We start from the raw sequence: 13,755 nt of genomic DNA, 5'->3' as shown, positions 1-13,755 counted from the left end.
CACCTTCATGTATTACTACAGGCACATTCCTGGGGGTGGGGAGAACCTATGTGATGGTGACAAACACTTGCTCTTTTTCTAATTTCATGGAAGGGATCATTTACCTACACAAGCGGGGACTCTCCCGGCACAGGGGACCACCATTTAATGTCCTCATCTAATGGATACTACACTGAAGAGCATCATAGTTATGTATCTTGTTAATGGAGGTGTTTGGAAACACAGATTCTTGCACCCAACATGATTTAAAGGTTGGGTAACTGACAATAATAGACTAGTATGCTAACCAGTTAGGTTGGCTTAATGAGAGTCAAATAAGGACTAATATTGATGAAAGTTAAATAAGGACTAATTTGATGAGAGTCAAATAAGGACTAATTGATAAGAGTAAAAAAAGGACTAATTGATGAGAATCAAATAGAATGTTTAGGTTTCATGCAGTTCTAAGCTTAATCAAAATACCAGCATTGCAGAATTTCCATATATACTAAATTTATAAGCTGAGTTCAACTGCAAACTTCACAGATTCAGATTTGAAGTTGTATAATGGGCCAGCAGATTGGGGTCTATATAGATATTTAGGAGTAATCAGCAGAACAAAAGACATAGACCCTGATATGCCAAGGCAGAATGCAATGGCATATCAGGGTCTTTGTTACTTGCAATTGGAGTACAGTGTATAAGTGAGTATATATGGTAATAGTAATCCATGTTTAAGTCCATCTTGAATGGAGTTGCTGACTCTTTAAATCCCTAAGCTGATGAAAATTGGATTAAAATAAATTTGTAATGGGATCCACAGTGTGACCATATATCTGGAATTTGTGATGGAATCCACAGTGTGACCATATACATGTATCTTGAATTTGTGACAGAATCCACAGTGTGACCATATATCTGGGAATTGTGATGGGGTCAGTGGTGTGGGTCACCATATAGTGAGACCCCTTTATAATGGAGTACATAATACATATAAGTTTACTACCACTTAATGACATGTGGTCCAAGATGATACATGCCTTAAAAGATGATACATGCCTTACAAGATGATACATGCCTTACAGATGATGCATGCCTTAAAAGATGATGCATGCCTTACAGATGATGCATGCCTTAAAAGATGATGCATGCCTTACAAGATGATGCATGCCTTACAGATGATGCATGCCTTAAAAGATGATACATGCCTTACAAGATGATACATGCCTTACAGATGATGCATGCCTTAAAAGATGATGCATGCCTTACAGATGATACATGCCTTAAAAGATGATATATGCCTTACAAGATGATGCATGCCTTACAAGATGATGCATGCCTTACAGATGATGCATGCCTTAAAAGATGATGCATGCCTTACAAGATGATACATGCCTTAAAAGATGATGCATGCCTTAAAAGATGATGCATGCCTTGCAGATGATGCATGCCTTACAAGATGATGCATGCCTTACAGATGATGCATGCCTTACAAGATGATGCATGCCTTAAAAGATGATGCATGCCTTACAAGATGATACATGCCTTACAAGATGATGCATGCCTTACAAGATGATGCATGCCTTACAAGATGATGCATGCCTTAAAAGATGATGCATGCCTTACAGATGATACATGCCTTAAAAGATGATGCATGCCTTACAAGATGATACATGCCTTAAAAGATGATGCATGCCTTACAGATGATGCATGCCTTACAAGATGATACATGCCTTACAAGATGATACATGCCTTACAAGATGATGCATGCCTTAAAAGATGATGCATGCCTTACAAGATGATACATGCCTTAAAAGATGATGCATGCCTTGCAGATGATGCATGCCTTAAAAGATGATGCATGCCTTAAAAGACGATGCATGCCTTACAAGATGATACATGCCTTACAAGATGATGCATGCCTTACAAGACGATACATGCCTTACAAGACGATGCATGCCTTACAAGATGATACATGCCTTACAAGATGATGCATGCCTTACAAGATGATACATGCCTTACAAGATGATACATGCTGTAATGAATGGCTTTCTAATGAATGAAGGCAATATTAACATGAAGAAGGAAAAACACCAGACAAACTTGGGGTTCCAAATAGATCAAAAATTGTCATGCATTTAAGATCTTACTGAGAGTTAAGCACTTGGTTTATCCTTTTAGAGTTCACTTAGGTTATTTAATTTATAGTGCATATTATTTCAGGTCTTTGATTAATTTTAGGTTTTTGCATTGACTAGTAGTGTTTGCTGAATTTCTGTGGCACAGCCTCTTGTTTCAGAATTAAAACTGACAGTAAAACTCAACCATAATTTACTAGCTGAAGTCTGATAAATTTAAAAATCAAACAGTAATCCACAACATGGAAGCCCAGCTTAAATTCAGTTGCCGAAGGGCAAAAGATTACCTGAACCTGATACTATTAGTTTCAAGGTCATCATTTTATTTTCTGTATATACCCACCTGTAAGTTGAGTCCAACTGCAAAAAACATAGACCTTGATCTGCCATTGCATAATACACCAGCAGATCAGGATAACTCTTGCTTGTTTTACTGATAACTCCAAATATGCTGATCTGCTGGTGCAGTATGTGACAGTAGATCTGGGTCTGTGCAGTTTGCAGTTGGACTCGACTACAAGTAAATATGTACAATGTATTCTGTTGACAGTTATTTATCCTTTGTAACTATTTTTATAGGTGTGTTTTAAAAATATACAGAGCAATCCATTATACTATATAGTATTTCTCTGGGCTTTTGAATCAGTATGTGGTAGCCCAGGACCCACAATTCCAGTAGCCCTTGGATTCCAGTGACAGGATTTATCAGACTGTACTGGTTTAATGTTTTTTAAATTCAAAAAGCTCTCATAGATGCCTTATGGTGCAGAAATACTTAATAGGCTTTATGGAACCTTCGTATTCAGTGATTGTTAAGATGGGCATAAATGAATTGGTTGTATCATGAGGGTCATACCCAATACAAACCATTCATTGGGGGTGATGTTTTCTATGTACCCAAATAAAAACCATTCATTGGGGGTGATGTTTTCTATGTACCCAAATACAAACCATTCATTGGGGGGGAATGTTTTCTACTATTTGCCAGGGGATAAATATCATAATAGATCTAATAACAGATTAGTGTTTGTGGTCAAAAATGTAGAATCAAAGCCAATATTTCAGCATTTGTTCAGCTATGTTGGTTGCCAGGATATTTTAAAATGCAGTATTGGAATTTGTTGAAATCCTTAGACGTGGGAGAAAGCTTATAAAAATGGTTTCAAAAAGTGATGTAAAGCATGGAATTTTACAGGCTGTTTGCATAATGGGAAAATGATTTATGGGTATGTCTATTTCAGATCAGATGTCCTGGAAAGGATTTCTTTTCTTTTTTTGTTGACAGATCTGTTTGTGAATTTCAGTACAAAGGGTGAAAGTGAAGACACACCTGTAATTTGAGCCCATTATCAGTTTGGTTTGACATATTCAAGCTAATATTGTACGTCATAGGAATATTTATATTTAAAGACATTTTTTTTAATGTTTAGAATTCCAATCAGGCTTGTCATCAGACCTTTACCATCAAAGATGATTTTCACATGAAGAAAATAATTTATCAGAGCTAGAATGGAACATGGATGAATTAAAATTTATTGGCATTGATTTGATTAGTAATTTTTAAGAAATACAATTTTACCTGTGAACATATTTAGATTTAGTTAAAATTGAATCATTTTGTACCCTCTGTTAAAATTATTAATTTATATTGTAACATTTGTTGAAATTAATTTTGTTTGTACCATCTGTTAAAATGAATTCAGTTTGTACCACCAGTTAAAATGAATTCATTTTGTACCACCCATTAAAATTAATTAATTTTATGCCATCTGTTAAAATTAATTCATTCTGTACATCTGATAAAATTTATTAATTTTGTAACATCTGTTAAAATTAGTTCATTTTGTTCCACCTGTTAAAATTAGTTCATTTTGTACCACCTGTTAAAATTGTTTAGTTTTGTACCACCTGTTTGTTTGCTATCAGAACAGTAAATGTACATTAGAAACACCCCTCATGAAACGACAAGCGATATGAATTATTAATGGGAAAAAATATAATCATATAGATATCAACTCAGTATTAAAGCTCATTTCTAAAGAATATTGATTCAGTAATGCAAACTGGAGTAAAGGAAAGAAAACCGATAAATCATAAGTTTTATCCTTTATTGTTACAGTCATCAATTAATTTCTGCTGTGAATTCCACACATATTCTGACACCCTTAAACCTGGATCTTTAATCTGTATTTCAAAATACATTTTCTAATGCATCATATATTTTATAACATTTTGCTTCAATAAATTCTGTCAAAGTAAAAAGTAAAAATTAAAAGCATCATAGGATAGAAGATAATTGAATTTTTAGATGCCTAATTCAGAGATCATGGAGAATATGTGAATAACATGTACATGTTTTTAATTCTTGGAAATGGCAGTATAATCGGGTGAAAAAAAATGCAGTAATTTGGGATTAATATTTTACTAATACCGTGTTTAAAATATTATTTTCAGGAACTGGCTAAATATATCTGTGTATTGGTCTGATCAAACTGCAAACGTAACAGACCCACACCTACCTTAATGGCATAATGTAATCAGTAGAACAAACAATATACACCCTGATCTGCTGGTCATTATACAATGGCAGATCAGGGTCCATGTTATTTACAGTTGGATAAGACTTATAAGCCAGTATAGATTGTACTGTAAATTGGCATTCATATTTTTTGAAGAAGAGGGAGACATACTTTTTAATAACCAATGGAAATAAATTGCTTAGATCATTAAGTTATGATTTAAAGAAGAAAAGACATGTTCATGGCACACAGTCTATTTACTGTTATTTCCATCACCACCCAATGGTCACCGTAGAACAAATTGTATTAGCATCTTCTTTTATACTCTTTTTAATATGAGGTAGGGCCAAGAGGGGTATACCTAAAATAAACTTATCTTGACAGGAGAGAAAGAATGTTTCACAAAAGGTGAGTGACTAGTCAGAGTAAATTCCTCTGACTTTCTAAGCTTATATTTTAAAAAGTTATTAGTCCTACCCCAGTATAGCTCTCTAACTACATGTATATAACATGTGGGTGGGAAAGGTCAGAGGAAACATGGACTAAAACAGCTATGAACAAGATATTTCATTAGGTTTGATGTACACTTGTCAAAGTAGGATTCTTATTTTCCTACATCATCCAGAAAGGCAGCATAATTAATTTTGTCCACAATGCGACATGACATACGAAATTCCACTTTAATTTCTGCCCTAAGATGGGGATTACAAGACCATCTTATCATGTTTTGCAAGATCCTCTGCAGTTATAATATAGAAAATTCTCTCAAAGTTCAAGAGCTTTGCATTTGCTGAATGATTTATCTGGCATGAAGACTTTGTTACATGTGTCATATTTATGGCTTGTTACACCTCCTCTGAGAATCAAGGTAAAGATGACAGATGAATTGGAGATTTAATTCTGAACATTTTGTACTTGATGCAGGTGTAATAATGAACAGTATATATATAATGTACATATAGTGTACTTATGTGGTGCTCATCTTTCTGTAAAATAATAGAATCACTTTCTTGAGGAAATAGGGCTCAAAATGTACAACTGTTGTCGTTTGTAAGAGTGTTCCTAGGCAAGTACAGATTCCCAGCACTGTTTCATTTCCAGGGACTGTCCCATTTAAAAGGTAGGCATATTTTTTGCCCTGTTGATTAATAGTAATTTTATTTATGATATACATGATATACCTATATATAAGGGTGTCCCTTTAAAAAGGTAGACATATTCTTTTGTTTCATTATATATATAACCTAAGTATATGACTTTGCTGACTTCCATCAAGGGCATCATTGTGAGTGAATACTGCATCGGTTTCTCAAGTTAGAATTTTCATATGTATTTGTAAGTCTGAATCACGACATATCTGAGCACTCTCTGTACTAAAAGAGTTTGGGATTTGATAATGTAGGTCTATATAACAATGTGTCTGCATCTCTTTTCATACTTCAAGAGTTTACGGTCTGATTTTGTAGGGCTGTGTGATGATGTGTCTGTGGTCTCTTTTTTTACTTCAAGGGCTTAGGGTTTCATTACCTATTACATGTATATTCTTTGCAGAAATATGTAATTTTATTTAAAGTTGATTTATCTAAAGGACAAATCACACATTGCATGTGAAGTTTAGGTGAGTAACTCAGTGAAAACTTAGTTAAAAATAATTATATCACAAATCTCCATTTTGAGATAATGTGGCGCCATCTGTGATTGCTCCAGAGACATGAGATGGACAACTAGACAAAAATGTAAATGATGTATATTCCCTAATTAATGCCACCCCTCTAATTAACACTCCCTCCACTTTTTAAAGAACAGAAAATTTAAAAGATGCAGTGTAAGACTTGTGCTTTTCAATATCCGCATGCTTCAGATCCGTGATTACAGCAAAATGCTGGACTGCTCTGGTGGCCTAAGTGGTTCTAACCACTATAGTGTCTGCCTTGGATGCCATAGGCCACGGGTTCGAACCCTGGCCAAGTCATACCAAAGACTAATCAAAACGGTACCAGCAGCTGTCTCACTTGGTGCTCAGCATTAAGAGGCTAGTGTTAGGACTGGTCGGCCTGGTGTTAGGATAATGTGGCTGGGTGGGACCATCATGCTACATGTTTGCAGCACGATGCCCCGGTGCTAGACATTACTATAAACTGCCACAATGCATTGTTGCAATATGACTGGAAAATTGTTAAAGCTATGCTAAAAACTCCATAATCTCTCTCTCTCTCTCTCACACACACACACACACACACACACACACACACAATGCTGCATGTATATTTCAGTATATGTATGAATTACTAAAGTCACAGGCACACATGTAGAGTTTAAACATTAAAATTACAGAGATATGGGTACATATGGTACATGATTATTTAAATACAGCAGTGAATTTAGAATATAAACACATGGGTAAATACAGTAGTAGACTTTTAATTCAGGACATTTCAGTACCTAGTACAGTATTTTATTGAATTTGGTTATCTGTCACTATCTTGTAGATATCAAGAACTGTCATTAATGTCTTTGAAAAAAAGGTTTTGCTTGGTATTAAACTGAGAATGAAAGAAAATTAGTAAATGACATGCAATTGATAAGATGTAAAATTACTTTCTAAATTCTTTTTAACAGTGATGGATGATTCAATTACTGGTATCTAGATAAATAGTCTTAACAGTGATGGATGATTCAATTACTGGTATCTAGATAAATAGTCTTAGCTGAAAGAAGGTGACAAGTATACAAATGAAAAATGTGTGCAATCTTCCTTACTCCTTTCACCTTTTAGAACATAAAGTATGCCTACCCTATTTTCAAAGTGCCACTTGTAAACTGCTGAGAGAACTTGTAACTGAATGTCCTGTGAGTGGCCAGATATAGGTATGTACTGTGAGTGGCCAGGTATAGGTATGTACTATGAGTGGCCAGTTATTGGTGTGTACTGTGAGTGGACAGATATAGGTATGTACTATGAGTGGCCAGATATTAGTGTGTATTGTGAGTGGACAGATATATGTATGTCCTGTGAGTGGCCAGATATTGGTGTGTAATGCGCGTGGACAGATATAGGTATGTACTGTGAGTGGCCAGGTATAGGTATGTACTATGAGTGGCCAGTTATTGGTGTGTACTGTGAGTGGACAGATATAGGTATGTCCTGTGAGTGGCCAGATATTGGTGTGTAATGCGCGTGGACAGATATAGGTATGTTCTGTGAGTGGACAGACATAGGTATATACTGTGAGTGGCCAGATACAAGTATGTACTGTTAGTGGACAGATATAGGTATGTATACTGTGCTTGGGCAGATCTAGGGATGTTCTGTGACTGGCCAGATACAGGTTTGTACAGTAAATTGCCAGATATATTTCAACATTAGGTCAGTGTGTGTGTGTGTGATTTGGATTTTGAATGTAGCTTTTAACAATTTTTCAGTCATAGCGATACGATGTCTGCAGTGTGACAGTTTATCATGCTGCAGACATGTAGCATGATGTCCCACCCAGTCACATTATCCTGACACCAGGCCGACCAGTCCTAACACTAACCTCTTAATGCTGAGCGCCAAGCGAGGCAGCTGTTAGTACCATTTTTGTAAGTCTTTGGTGTGACTCGACCAGGGATCAAACACACAACCTCCCGCATCCAAGGTGGATGCTCTAACCACCAGGTCACCGGAGCGGTGTTAACAGTAGGTCAGAAAGTTATGCACATGGTAAGATGATAAAATAAAACTGTATTACATCTATCCGAAAATTGTATTACATCTATCTGAAAACTGTATTACATCTATCCAAAAACTGTATTACATCTATCCAAAAACTTAAGTAATTTGTGGCAACATTTGTAAATTTAGGGATTCTGTGATTCTTATGGAAAGACTTTTAGCTCTATCATCATCATCATTTTCATCATCATCATCATCATCAATAATAATAATAATAATAATAATAATAATAATATTATTATTATTATTATTATTATTATTATTATTATTATCATTATTGTACTTAAAGTCTTTCTGGATCTCAAGGTTTCTACCAAGCATGAATCGGAAGACTAGATAAAAAGGGACAACATATAGACCCCTATACACAGTTATCTGGAATATAAAGGAATTTAAGCATCAACCAAAAGCAAATTTTCTTTTTAATGGCAAATGATACCCACACAAAAAATGAATTTACAGCAACAATAATAGTTGTTAATAATGATAATAATAATAATAATAATATTACTATTACTATTATTATTATTATTATTATTATTATTATTATTATTTAAGATGTTTTTGAACTTAAAGAAAAGATACAAAATTAACAATATAACCAATAGTAGATTATATTATGCTAAGCTAGCTTTGGTTCATGCATACTTTCTATGCTTAAACTTGTACAGTCAGTTATAAGACGCAATACAAAATTTATACAATGAAGACAATTTCAAAGCTCATTTTACTACATGTTTACTTACCATACAGTCCATGCTGTTATTTTCTGAACTTTAAAATTTGTTTGATAAAAGGTGAGTTTCATAGGAAAAATGGTGTTGATTTAAGGAAATCATTAACACCTGTTTTGTTTGACCAGTGAAAGAAAATCAATGCCTCAGTTTGATACAATAACCTGGGTACATATAGATCTGTTTGCAAACTAAACATTTTATGTGAGAAAGTTGTCACACATTGTGTGTAACAGAAGTATATTTTTTGTATAGAGGTTTTTAAGACCACCATTAGTCAATTAATGAATTGAAGTTTGCTCTCCCTTGATTACTTGAAAAAGACAGAATGTGGTGAAGAAAGCCTTTACATTTGTTCCTTGGAGTTAATATTCATGCAGTTGTTGGGAACAAGAAAAGTAAAACATGCACTCTAGTACATGCCACAACTCTCTTCATCAGAGGTAGGTACAAATATATATTTTTCAGTGGTTTAGCTGCCTTTATTTTAAAAAGAACCCATTGTAATGATTTTATTTTTTATTTTCAAGATGTTTTCTGTTTTTGGATGAAAACACATAAAACAAATTAGACCTCAACAAGTGTTCTCTTCAGATTCATGATATTCAACTTGGGTTTACTCTGTGATCCCCTACTTGTCCTTCTATAGACACTTCCTGATAAGATCAATACCAAAGAATTTTCTGCTAATTTAACCTGCATGGTGGGCAAACTGGCAGTTTCTCCTATATGCAACTACCAAAACTGACCATTTTGAACAAGGCGCACTAAAGCAAAATCAACTTATTAAAAACAAATATAGATACTATCTGAAAGCCTGATTTGCGTTCTGTTTATGTAGATTTTGTGACAGTATCTTGAGATTCACTGAATTTACTTCAAGTTCCAAACACCATATTAACTCAGTGGTAAATCTGCCAGCATATTACAAATATGGCTGTTGATTACATCATTTGGGGTCTGTCCATTGTTATCATATCTTTTTAATAAGGCATCTAGTATTAAAATAGTCATGATAGATCTATGATAAAATGCTTGTCTATTGAGAGATCAGTTACAAAACAATGCCCATCTTTTGCAAGATGTTGGGTTTATTATAAAACACTGACCCATTACTTTCATTTAATAATAATGAATAATAAACGATAATAAACATGGGTACAACATGCCACAAGTTTCATATTTCTATTCTTTTAGTTTTATTGTATTTTAGCTAAATTTTATGTGATTCAGTTTTGGGTTGCAAGAAGGTGTGTGTGTGTCACACAGTTTGTGAAGCATTTTTGGGTCACAAGAAGGTGTATAATTTGTGTACCAAACAGTCTGTGGTACAATTTTGGGCTGCCTAAAAGTGTAAATTTGTGTATCACATGGTGTGTGATACAGTTTGCCTACAAGAAGGTGTAAACTTTGTGTGTCACACAGGATGTGATACAGTTTGGGCTGCAAGAAGGTGTAAACTGTGTGTCACACAGGATGTAATACAGTTTGGGCTGCAAGAAGGTGCAGACTTTACTCAAACATATTCTAACATTATATATATATATATATATATATATATATATATATATATATATATATATATATATATATATTATTTAAGTTTGTATAGGAGGTGTGCATGTGTGACAGAATTCAATGAATCATTCTTTTCTGAATGTAGTGGGGGGGGGTGACAATTCAATGAAGTTTGTGATAGTTTGGATATATGGGAGGGGTGACACAATTCAGTTAATAGTTCTGTTTTCTACAAGTAGTACAACTAGTTTTCTAATAATATCTGTAAAGATGGTAGTAAAAGTTATTCAGAAACATAATCTGAGGATTTATTGAGTTATTTCTGTTATTAATTTATCAAGTTATTTCTTTTATTGTCGAGAACATTTTTCTGAAATTAACCTTTTAAACAAATTGGTAATGCCAAATAAATACTTACAAATTTAGGTTTGTAATTGGAAAGAAACATTGATGTTGGCATGGTATCTTCATTACATATTTGTATGTTGGTAACATTTTAATTTTATGTTCCATTAAATTTCATTGTCAGTGAATATATTATATCACAGTGTGTAACTAGATTTCACAATGCCTAAATTACCAACAGTGGCATACTAGGGGTAATTTAGGGCACCCAGGGTGACAATGATGGCCAAAAGGGTTTATTGGTGTCCCAAGACCTCTGTCCCCCCTCCCAACCCCCCTCATTAGTATATTTCTGGTTACCAAATATAAACAGGTCCCCCCAACCAACCAACCAACCAAAATGTTTATCTGTAAACTTTTAAACTTTGTTGATGGTGGCCATAATGCTGACATGTAAAGCTTTTCAAGAAATTTTAATATTTGTATAATTTGCTACTTTTATGACCTTGTGTCACTGATTGTAACTCAATTCTGTCTGGTTCATCTCAATATCTGCTCCAGAAACTTCAAAATGTTCAAAACACAGCTGCTCGGATCATACTTAGAGTACCACGATCAGAGCACACCTCCACGCTGCTCTGTACCCTACACTGGCTATCCATTTCGATCCAGAATCAAACGCAAAATTTGTTCTCAGTACTACGTTTCACTGTCGGACTCTAGTCCAACATACCTATCCGACCTCACCCATGTGTACACACCAGCAAGATACTTACACTCCTCTTCTGACAATCGTATACTACATTATTCCCACTATGAAAACAAAGTCATATGGACAACGTTCTTTTGCATACCAGGGCCCAGCAACATGGAATGAATTGCCCAATGAATTTAGACACAAAGACACAGTGATCCCATTCAAGAGTGCTCTCAAAACTCACTTATTTCAACTGCAAGAACAAACTTAAAGACCTAATAATGTTTCCTACCTTAAATATTCTCAGCATGTTTTTTATGTTTTCTAATTTCATGGTGTTTGTTTTTGTAATCATATCATTATGTGTTTTTTGTCTTATAGGTGTTGTCTAATGTTATGAAGTGCTTAGAGCTTCTAAAGATTAGGCGCTATACAAAGTCCTCATTATTATTATTATTATTATTATTATTATTATTATTATAATGAAGCATTTTTTAATTGTTAAATTCAGATGAATTCCAACAACCAGGTAACATGATCTGTCATTCGATTATGCAATGATATGATCAGTTTTTATTAATTTTCACAATATTGTCTGTATAGCTGAAGGAATAAAAATATTAACAAGCATACTTTTGTATTTCCACCAGTTATAACACTCTTATGATTTCTGCATAACAGATAAGGATCACAGTTTTAAAATATATCTTAATCACCAGTTATGGATGGTAAATTACACCATTAAACATATGCAGGCAGGAAACTTCAATAGCCATTCATTCACTCATACATAAACAAGTTTGTATTGTATATTAGCAAAGTAAATTAAGTTTCCAGACAACTTGTATCCAAATATATTTTCCAAAGTCACAAAAGAGTAACTATGTAGAACTGATTTAAGTTCTTTTCCAAATAGCATGAAATCAGTAATGTATTCAAGCTTTGTTCCTGCAAGCATTTTTCCCCATGATAATCATGGATGTTCTTTTGGTAGGTACATCATACATGTACTTTGAAAGTATAATGTACCTATCTAAAGAGTATACATGATGATAATGTGGAAGTGACTGAAGGTATCAAGTATGAATATATTACCCATTTCCTGCTGAGTTAACAATTTATATATATAAATCAGTACATGGACATATTCACTTTTTCATTTAGTGTAAAGATTATTTATATGTCACAGGGGATTGGGATTTTTAAAACAATGTAACTGAGAAACATTCTATCCAGATTCATCAGTTTTCCAAAATATTTATGGCGATGTTTGACATATATGTAGCAACAATTTATACTGACATAATTACTGTCAGAATTTGTATGTAATAGTAATAAATTTTTCAGACGACACACTTGCATAAAAAATGGCATGAAAACAGTCGTAAGTCGTTATGTTTTATCATTCAATGACAGTGTCAGCATGCATGTATAAACTGTTGAAGGATAAAAAAAATCACTTTTATGTGAAATAATCTTTGTTCATTAACTTAGTTGGTACTTGGCATTAATTTCACAAAAAGTATCCTCAGATTACAACAAAGTTACATTAAAATTGTTGGTATCACAGGTTTGTAAATGTGTTGGTATCAAAGGTGTAACAATTCCTTCATGATGATAACTTGTGATGACTTAGATTAAAAGGTTATAGTATACATTTGATTTCAACTTTGTTGATTTGTGTATCAGTAATAAACACAGCAGTTTGCAATATCATAGCAATAATAATAATAATAATAATAATAATAAAAATAATAATAACAATAAGAAAAAGATGAAGAAAGGAGAAATGACGATTTTCATAAAATAATAATAATAATAATATAAATTAGAGGAAGAAGACAAAGAAAGGAGAAATTATAATTTTCATAAAATGATGATGATAAAAATAATGATCATCATCAGAGGAAGAAGACAAAGAAAGGAAAAATGATGATTTTCAGAACTGTATGTTTATTATGTCTATATATACATGTGGCTTATTATCAATGCTTTTAAAAAATTATTATTATTATTATTATCTTTTTGATCATGTATCCATTTATCATTTATCTGTCATCACATTTACCTTTCTAAAATAATGTTGAATGATTTACATGTTCAAGCTAAG

The 13,755-nt window shown here is 33.5% G+C and overlaps 1 protein-coding gene across 3 annotated transcripts in view; it reads left to right on the top strand.

Annotated features, from left to right (window-relative positions):
- LOC149798110 (uncharacterized) overlaps window positions 1-13,755 on the top strand; it is a 75,559-nt gene that overhangs the window by 52,584 nt on the left and 9,220 nt on the right. The gene's annotated exons all lie outside the window — the stretch shown is intronic.

This window comes from Sinohyriopsis cumingii, chromosome 6, assembly GCF_028554795.1.
Source record: "Sinohyriopsis cumingii isolate HCF-2022 chromosome 6, ASM2855479v2, whole genome shotgun sequence".
Lineage (NCBI taxonomy): Eukaryota > Metazoa > Mollusca > Bivalvia > Unionida > Unionidae > Sinohyriopsis > Sinohyriopsis cumingii.
The sequence above is the reverse complement of the archived record's forward strand: the minus strand, read 5'-3'. Positions and strand labels throughout refer to the sequence as shown.